Here is a 9,787-nt window from a genome sequence, read left to right on the forward strand (position 1 = left end):
TTGAAGGAGAGGACAGGGCCGATGAGCTTGCAGGCGTCTCCTCGGCTTTGAAGGAGATGTTGCCGACGTAGACGACGCGGCTGCAGCGCGAGTTGGCGGCGGCGGCGGCGGCGGCCATGCTGTCCATGATTTGGCAGCTTGAGGCGATCGAGATGTGCTGGATCAAGGCTTTGGCGAAATCTATAGAGTCGAATCATCATCGTTCAAGACTCGGATTCCACGTCCTTCTCTTTTCGAATCGCGTCTCATGTCGTAAGTCGGTTCAAGGGCGCCTAGTTTAGGGACGCGTCGTAATAAGTCAGTGTCCTTGAGACACTAATTTTGCAAGCACCCCAATGTCTGATGTCCATGGGAGGGACCCATCAAACAATCCTAAGTACTTCCTCCGTATCGAAATACTTGTAGTTGGGGAAACTTGTACTAATTCTCCCCAACTACAAATATTTCGATATGGAGGTAGTAATAAGGAAAACGCTTGCGTTTGGCCCATGCCGAATGCTTCAGCCGGTCGTCTTCACACATACACGTATTCATTTCTCTCTTCTTCTTTATTTCAGAAAAAAACATCGCAACCTCATTCATGGCGACTGTAGCCTTCGTCCACCCCCTTGTCGAGCGCCTCCAGCCAGATCTGTGCTGTTCCTCCAAGCTGGCGTGCCTCCCCTGTCGGATCTTGTCCGCCGGCTGTCATGGAGTCGCCGGCCACCCCTTCCCGTCAACATGGGGGCGATCCCCTTCCCGTTCCTCACATGTTTCTCCTCTGGCGAGCGGCTGCCGCCTCCCACGCCACCTTCTTAACAAACCTCCGGTCCGCTGCATCCCATGCCACCGGTGTTGGAGACGACAAAAGCTATGACCAAAGACAACGATGTTGCAACCGGCGACGAGAAAAGCTACGATCAGAAACGAAGATGTTGCAACCGGCAACGAGAAAAGCTACTACCAGAGATGATGATGTTGCAACCGGCAACGAGAAAAGCTACGACCGGCGACGAGAAAAGCTACGACCAGAGACGACGATGTTGCAACCGGCGGCGAGAAAAGCCACGACCAGCGACGAGAAAGTTGGGTCAGCCGCTGCGCAACACTAAAAGCTGCAATCGACGATCGATAATGTTACCACCAGCATTGTCGAAAGCTTCAACCAGAGACGACGGGGATCGAGGGCCCGCCACCAAGCAACCTCGGAAGCTGCAACCAATGATGAAGAAAAAACTTCAACCGGCTAAAAAAAGCTTCGACCGGTGATATAAAAGGCTTCAACCGGTGACAGCGAAACGAAAAAAAGCTGCAATCGTTGACACAGAAGTTTCAACCATACATGTGAAAAGCTTTAACTAGTGACCGGCGAGAAAAAAGCTGCAGTGGCGAGCCGTTGATGCACACGACGTTTTCTATGCATCAATCGTGCTGTGGCGGATGCTGGAACCGGCACCCTCGCCACTGCTGCATAGGGAGGGGCGGACCAGTGGCGCCAATGTTGCAACCGGTGAGCGGCGACGGCGAGCGGCCCGGTGTTGCAACCGGCGAGCAGCGACAGCGAGCGGCGGCGGTGAATCCTAGGAGTGCTTCAAGCTCTCCATCGCTCACATTTTGACAGGGGGTGCGGCGGCACTCGTTGCGGCCTTTCGTTTCTCCTATGTGGAAGGCGGACGAAGTGAGGTGGAGCGATCTGACGGCTCCCGTGTGACCGGCCCAAATTTGGGCCGGCACACCACTGCCTATCATCGCACACGTTGGCACGAAGTACTATGGCCCTAACGTTATTTACAACTAAAGTTGCCATCCGAAAAGAAAAAAATACCCCCCCCCCCAATCGAAACTTGTCGTCTAAAAAGGAAGTTGTTATGACAACTAAAAGTTACCGTCCTCAGGTTACTAAACTTGTCATAAAAAACGTTTGAAGTTGTCATGTGTTCGTGCCACATGTGTGTCACTTATCAGGGTCCCAAACAATTCGTTCACGGGGGTAATGGGAAGTTTTGCATTTTTGTTTTGTTTTGAGAAACCTCTTCACGCTTTATTCAACCGAAATGTTCAGAGGAATGGTTACAATGTCAGGTGGTGAAACTAACACTACTAGGAAAATGCCTACTAGTGGCGCATCAGTTTTGTTTACTAATGGCGCACTACTGGTGCGCCACTAGTACCACGCCACTAGTATTTTTACTAATGGCACACCACTGGTGCGCCATTAGTATCTGGTATACTAATGGCGCACCACGCCATGCGCCATTAGTATGCCTCCCAGGGGATCATATTTACCCACGTGCTTTGGCATACTAATGGCGCATTATGGGGTGATGCGCCATTAGTATCCTTTGGTATACTAATGGCGCACTGTGTAGTGATGCGCCATTAGTATCCTTTGGCATACTAATGGCGCACTTTGAGGTGATGCGCCATTAGTATGAATATTAGTTTTTTTTTACTTTTCTGATTTTTGCACAGGTTACAAAATATATTATTGGACATAATATAGACAGCAGCACACAGCAACAACAGATTCATCGAATACAATAGAAGATTAGTCTTCGAATACAATTCATCATATTAGTCTCCGAGTTCAAAAGACCGAACAAAGATAAAACATTACAAGTCTCGAGACCGCGAGTAGCGAGTTTGTCTTTACATTACAAGTCGATATCGATCATCTAAACTACCATCACATAGAAGAGAGCTGCGGTCATCACGATGAGCATCATCGCGATGAAACTGGTCTTCATCCGGTTCCTCCAACGCTCCCTCCTCTCTCCCGCTAGATAGCGGGCGTATCTAGATTCCGCCTCCGTCCTAGTGGTGTATCCTTTGTAACTGTTACCGCTGAAACGGTGAACCTGTCTCCGACACTCCTCCCAGTCGTCGTAGACTCCGGGAACCTTACCCTTGTACACGACATACGACGGCATCTCTATGCACAAGCCAAACAACAGACAATACATAAGCAATATATAAGTATGCAACAAAAGGATCGGAAGAGAAAAGCAAGACATTAATAGCACGATTCATGGTCCTACTAATAAATAGCATCGATTACATCTAAGTTGAACGACTGTCCAAACCAAAGAGACATACAATTCATTAAAGTTTAATTACAACATGAGCCAATCAATGTTTCAGAACTACACATAGCATCACTACTTTCGACTCGACTCATGGGACCGGAGCGTGGATGAAGCCGCCGTCTGTCGTGATGGTCATGAAATCGCGGGCGTTGTCAGCCTGCATTTGTAGCGTTGTGTCTATCTCACTGTTGGACGGTTGATATCTGAGGTAGAACTGCCCCGAGGTATGAAGGACATCTTGATGGATGATGTCCGCTAACTCCGACTGGATGCGAAAGAATTCTTGTCTGATGTCCGCGTCCTGGATTGCCGACAAGCTCGCGGCCCAATCTTTGAGATTATCTGGTAGCAGAAGGTGATGATGGTCCCGTACGATCGCCCGCATGTGATGGAGGGCGTAGTAGGCATCCTTCTGACCGCCAGGCGGCTGCTTGACGCAGCAGAACTTAGTATTGTGGGCAAACACGTGCCTGCCGTACCTACGAACTGGCCTGGTGAAGGTGCCTCCAGATTTGGCGTAGCCGGGGAGAACATCATCAAGAACTTTCTTGATATTTGTGTAGTCCATCTTGGAATCACAGTTCGGGTCGAAATACGTGGCCATGGAATATTTCGGGCTTAAGAGGATGAGTGTGCAATGTGTGTCACTGCACAGAACACAGAATGTTAGAAAAAAGAAAGAACGATCGAAATGTAAGAAATCATTTGTTTCGGGGCGGTTAAGGGATGACTTACTCGGGAAAGTAAGACACGAGGAAGTTATCCTTATCTGGGTTTGCCAGAATGACGCCTTTGAGGTGTGAACTCGCGGCTTGGCGGTCCCCAGCGCTGCCCAAGAGGTTGGCACACATGTAGAAGGGGTCGACTATCATGATGTCCGGGGGCCTGTCTCTAATGATCCGCATCTCCATACTCAGCGAAAACAGCCGAACGAAGGTGTAGTGCAGCGGATGAAGGTTAAACATAGTAAAGATGTCATCAAACCGCAGGATGATCGTACCCCCGATGGCGCCATCGACAAAGCCCTTGCCCTCTGGCACCTTGGCCACGAAAACTGGGCATGCCACATCATTCTCTCTGAGACGCTGCTTCTCCAAAGAAAGAACACTGTCATGCAGACTCCGCATAACACCAGTTGTAGCATTGAGCATATTTGTCGGTAGCATCGCCCTACCCACCACATGCACCCTCCTCGAGATATCCTTAGGTGAAGGTGGCCCGTCCTGAGCACGGATCGTACTCGGTGCCGGCTGGCTCGTACCGGCGCCCTTTTTAGCCTTTCGTTTCCGTCCCTTCTTCTTGATCTGCTGTAATGGGACCGAGTTCTGCTCACAGACCGCCTTCTTGAGCGTGTTGGGGCTGATAATATTTGGCACCTCAGCTATCTGAGGCTCGGTGAAGGCGGCAGCTGGAGGCGTCTCCTGAGAACTGAACGCCAGACGACGCCTGTTGCAACTGGGTTTCTCCGCCGTACCAGCTAGATCGCGGTCGTCTTGGTTGGGTTCTTGAGAAGGAGGCCCGCAGAACTCGTCACCGTACCCATGTTCGGCAAAGTACTTATCGACGTTGGTAAATGTACCGTCGTCGTTGTCGTCGTCGTCCGGATCCTGTGCCATATGCATGTCCGGATCCTGTGCCATAGGGATGTCCGGCATGTCCGGTAGCGTTGCGACGTTCTTGCCATGGCTTGGCGCCGGCACGACTGACGGTCTTGTCTGTGGGGTGGTGTCCCCCGCCCCAAACAAATCTGGCTCTTCGGCCAAAGCAGGGGACAACTTACGCAGGCGCTGAGGGTCATCTCTTCTTCTTCATTGGCCCCAGTGGGTCGAATCGGAGGTAACAACTCGTCGCAGCCTGGCAGCACCCGAACCACTTAAACCCTATACACTGTGGGTGGCATCGGATTACCGTGGAACATGGGGTTGCCCGGTTGAACGATTCTGCCCTTGGCGACATCGACCAACTCGCCGCCCACGAACTGCAGGAGAGTGCAAGGAGCGTCGGCAGCGCCCTAAGAAAACATGTAGGGCGTCATGGATGCCCAGTCAAAGGCAAGGAGATGAAGTCATTGGCCGAGAGGCTTAGTTACCATGATGCCGTCGAGCTCGGCTAATGTCGAGGCACCGCCAACGGCGGGCGTGCAACTGACGGAGGGGCCGCTTGCTGGCGAGGTGCCGGCCGGCGTACACCTGGGTGCATTAAGCTCCAATGCCCGTGCTAGTGCCGGAGACACGAATACCGCCTCCGCCGGAGACACCAATGGCGCCGCCTGCGCGTTGTGCGAGTTGCTGGCCGTGAAGCTGGGAACCGGGGGAGGCCCCTGTTGGCCGCCCGCAATCCACGTCGTCAGCCCATGAATCAACGTAGGCACCATGGCGTTGAGCTTCGTCCCCAGTTGTTGTTCCACTTGCTCTTGGACAAGCTCCGGAATCCGCGCCACTTGTGCCTTGAGTGCTTCAACCTCGCGCGACTGGCTTTCCGATCTGGTCTTTTTCTCCTTTCGCCCACTAGCGGTATAGTATGACGACCATTTTGTGGACAAGCCTTTCCCGCCCACACGACCAGCTGACGTCGGCTTACTGAGCTTATCCTTGTTTTTCATTACGTTCAACGCCCTATTCAAAGGGGTGTCGAAAGGGGAGTTTTGAGACGACCCCGTGCTACTGCTTTCATTGTCCTGCGGAAGGAATGCGAACCATTTAGAAATATTGGGGATTAATTAGAATGCAACCATATGGAGCTAATTACGCGGGGGTGTATTCCTTCCCAGAACAAGCTCAAGCGCCTTGGTCTTCGGATCCGTGGTAAGCTCCTTTGTTACCGGGTCCTCCTTGTATTGGGCCCTGAGAAAGTTCCTGGTCTGCTTTTCACGGTATTTCTCGAAGCGGGGCGGTAGGCCTTGCTCGGCACGCTCCGCGTCCTCCTTGTCCCATATAGGCTCCGCCACTCTATAACCGTCGGGACCGAGTTGGTCGACCCCTAAGTTCAACTACCGCATTTCTTTCCCCCACTGACTTGATTCGAAGGTTGCGGGGCTCTCGCACTTGATCTTGAACTCCTTGTAGTCATCTTCGCTCATCAAAGGATATTTTGCCTTGATCTTCTCATAACTATCACCTTTTTAATCATTGCCTTCACCGTGCTTTTCCAAGTAGACGGGCCATGCTCATCCTCGTGAGGGCAGCACCGTTCACTTTATTCCCTGAGAGGCGTGTGTTTGCAAACTCAGCGGGGAACTTGTATCGTTCGTGCAGCTTTGTGAAGAGGAGGCTGCGCAAATTCCCTCGGTCCTTATGCCTTGGGTTCTTGGTGTTGATCGAGACGGTGCTCCGGAGAATGCACCCGAGCTGAACCGAGTACCCCTTGACTACGTGTTTGGGCGCCGTCGGATGCCCGTCGGAGTTCACTTCAGTAAATTCCTCCCTAACGGTGCCAAGCACGCTCGGGCGCCGGTCCTTCCGTTGCCTCTTCGGTTGGCTGCCATCTGTGCGTGCGCCCCCATCATCAGTGGTGGCATCCGCGGCTCCATCATCAGTGGTGTCATCCCCGATGCCACTAGGGTTTGTGTAGTCAGGATCGGTGTCTTCCGCGACGTCCTCATAGCGGTGAGGTTCATCCTCCAACTCCTGGGACAACTCCCAGAATTGCTTGCCGCCCAAACCGCCGGCCTCATCGTTGTGGGCCATGTTTCGCTCTAAATAGGAAAAAAGTTTGGTCAAAAAGTTGGTTATTGTCAAGGAACAAGATCATGGTCTCATCATTTAGCGTTTTTCGAGACTGAGGCATCCTAAAAGCTAAGCTTTTATTATTTAGGGTTTGTCGACACCGAGGCACCCTAAAAGCCTAAGCGTACATCATTTAGGTTCTCATTGACACTGAGGCACCCTATAGAAGCCAAGTTAAGTTTTCATCATTTAGGGTTTATCGATGCCGAGGCACCCTAGGTTGGGCCTAATCACTTGGCTCTATTGCCACCTATGTTGGGTTTATCATCTAGGGTTTATCGATGCTAAGGAGAATTCTAAGTTGGGCCTAATCACTTGGCTCTATTGCCACCTATGGTTTAATTCAGCAAGAATGGCGGGACAGTTGATCCTACTTAACTAAGTACTAAGATACCCCGGCCCATGCATTAGTCGCAAGTACCCCATATGTCCTATTTTTAGCAAAGTCATGCTAAAATTCACGGAAAATTTCAGCATGCATATGGAGTACCCGAATTTGCCGGAACGGAAGTTAATTGACATTCCGGCAAACTCAAGGGCCTCTCGGGATACAGCAGCAGCATCACAAGTTGACAAAATTACACCATGATGATACCAAATTCTTGTAGCAGTACAATGAGTTCACAGGATAAAAAAATCATCCACATTCACCAACCCAAACTGGTGGAGATACAGCAAACCAGAACATAGCCTCTTAAATTATTTGTTATAAGGTTGTGATTCCATGATGTTATAAGGTACCTGTTTTGATCAGAAGCAGCAATTGCCACAAAATAATTTCACACACATATTCCAACAAGCACTTCAAAACAGTAGAATATTTACTAGCATGTGTCTGCCAAACTGCAACTATGTGATAGTGAACAACACAAGAGGTGCTGCTGCTCAGGGCTTCAATTTGAAATACTACTGGAAGATAACTAACTAAAAATATGTGGAAGTGGAGCATTACTACTCTACAGAAAGATAACGCAATGTAACAAAAGTGTAACTCTATCTATCTACAATGAGTGGAAATGGCCAAGCTTAAACAACTTACTACTTAACCAATTCTTAGGCAGACCATACACAACACGGTGGCTCATAACGCACCAACAAGTCAGATAACAAGAGCAGTTTAGCACCACTGATACAGTGCTCCAGCTACCAAACCAAACAAGTAATCAATGATAGAGCAGAACCATACAGTCAGTCCCGTGACCCTCACCATACATGTCACTATGATAGAGCATTTGAAGGGAAAATCACATGTTAGGCACACATAGTGATATGGGGCACATTCAGATTCATACTAGTACAGCATGCACATAGAAATGGTGCTCTTTTTTACTATCTAATTCTGTCAAAATGCAAGCATGTGTTGCAAACAAGTAGGTGGCTCTGCTCGCGCACGCCGTCTGTAAAGAAAGAAGAGTGGATTACTAGATCACAAAATTTCCTAGAGAGCTCCAACCGGCGCAAGCACAGCAACATCAATGTGGGGGAGGCAAGGCGCAGTCGTCGCTAAAATGATGGGCAATTGAACCAACCTACAACAATTTCAGACTACAGTTGCCGATAATTACCAACTCCTAACAGTTTTAGACTACAACAGTTTCAGTTAACTGTTTTTTAAACTACAACAATTTCAGTGAACTTTTCCTCGGACTATAACATGTGATGCATAGACATTGAACTTTTGTAGGAAAAAAATAATTACTGAATGTGGCCGGTCCCAGCCACCAACAAATGTGGCCACTGCCATATCGTTCAAGATATGATCCATACATCCTATGGAATGTTACATGTCTGTCTTGGATAGGATGCAGGTGTACATGGACCAGAAATAAATCTAGTACTAAGGAATTTACAGAAGATGTGTAGTGCAATGCAAGAACCCCAAGTCTGCGACTTACCTGGCCGATGCACGAAATTCGGTTGTAGCTGAGGTTGAGCACGCGAAGCTTCGTCAGTTCCCGAAGCCCCTTGACGTTGCCGATCTTGTTCCGTGACAGATCCAGCGAGTGCAGGCCCTTCGGCAGCGATCCAGGGGAGATATGAACTGCATGATGAACAGAACAACCCAAATTCAGCGGAGCACGGGAGCACGCGAGCGCACGAGCACGCGGGAACGGCGGCCGCACCTAACCCTAGGTCGCCGCCCCGTGGGGGCATGGGGATGAGCGGGGGAGAGAGGGAGGGAGGGAGAGACTAACCAGGACGCGCGGGGAGGCTCACGCCGCCGTCGAGGAGCGCGTCCGACGAGGCTAGCCGCCGTCGAGGGGCAGCTCCGACGAGAGAGATTTGGTGGTGGCCGGAGCGGAGACGACGGAGGGCGGAGACGGCGAGCTTGGGGGAGGCGGGGATAGATGGCGGGGAGGTCGCGGGCTTCTAGGGTTTCGAGGGAGGCGAGGAAGGCGGCGCTCGGGAGGGAGGCGAGGGAGGCGGCGCTCGGGGGGAGGCAGCGCTCGAGGGGGAGGAAGGGGAGAGGGAGGCGGCGGGGGCGCGTGGGCGGTTGCGGCGCAGTGGGTCGGGGCAGCAGCGGTGACGACGCGGTGGAGGGAGGGACGAGGGAGGGAGCGGCGCGGTGGAGGGAGAGGGAAGTGTCTGGCGAGAGGGAGGGACGAAGTGTATAGATGTGGAAGATTGCTAATGGCGCACCCCTAGGCGGTGCGCCATTAGAATGTTTTTTTCATAGCAATGGCGCACCAGTGGGACAGTGCGCCATAAGTATACTTTTTTTAGATAGCAATGGCGCAACAGCCACCCGTGCGCCATAAGTAAGAATTTTCTTTACTTTTTAAAAATGAATATGAATGTGAATATGAAACAGTAATATTTTTTTTATAAAAACATTAATAATTGTTGTTTAACAACAATTGTAGTCTACACTTTATTATTATTATTTTTTAAAAATGAATATGAATATGAAACAGTAATATTTTTTTATAAAAACAGTAATAATTGTTGTTTAACAACAATTGTAGTCTACACTTTTAAAAAAAATGAACATGAATA

This window comes from Triticum aestivum, chromosome 1A (assembly GCF_018294505.1).
Source record: "Triticum aestivum cultivar Chinese Spring chromosome 1A, IWGSC CS RefSeq v2.1, whole genome shotgun sequence".
Classification (NCBI taxonomy): domain Eukaryota; kingdom Viridiplantae; phylum Streptophyta; class Magnoliopsida; order Poales; family Poaceae; genus Triticum; species Triticum aestivum.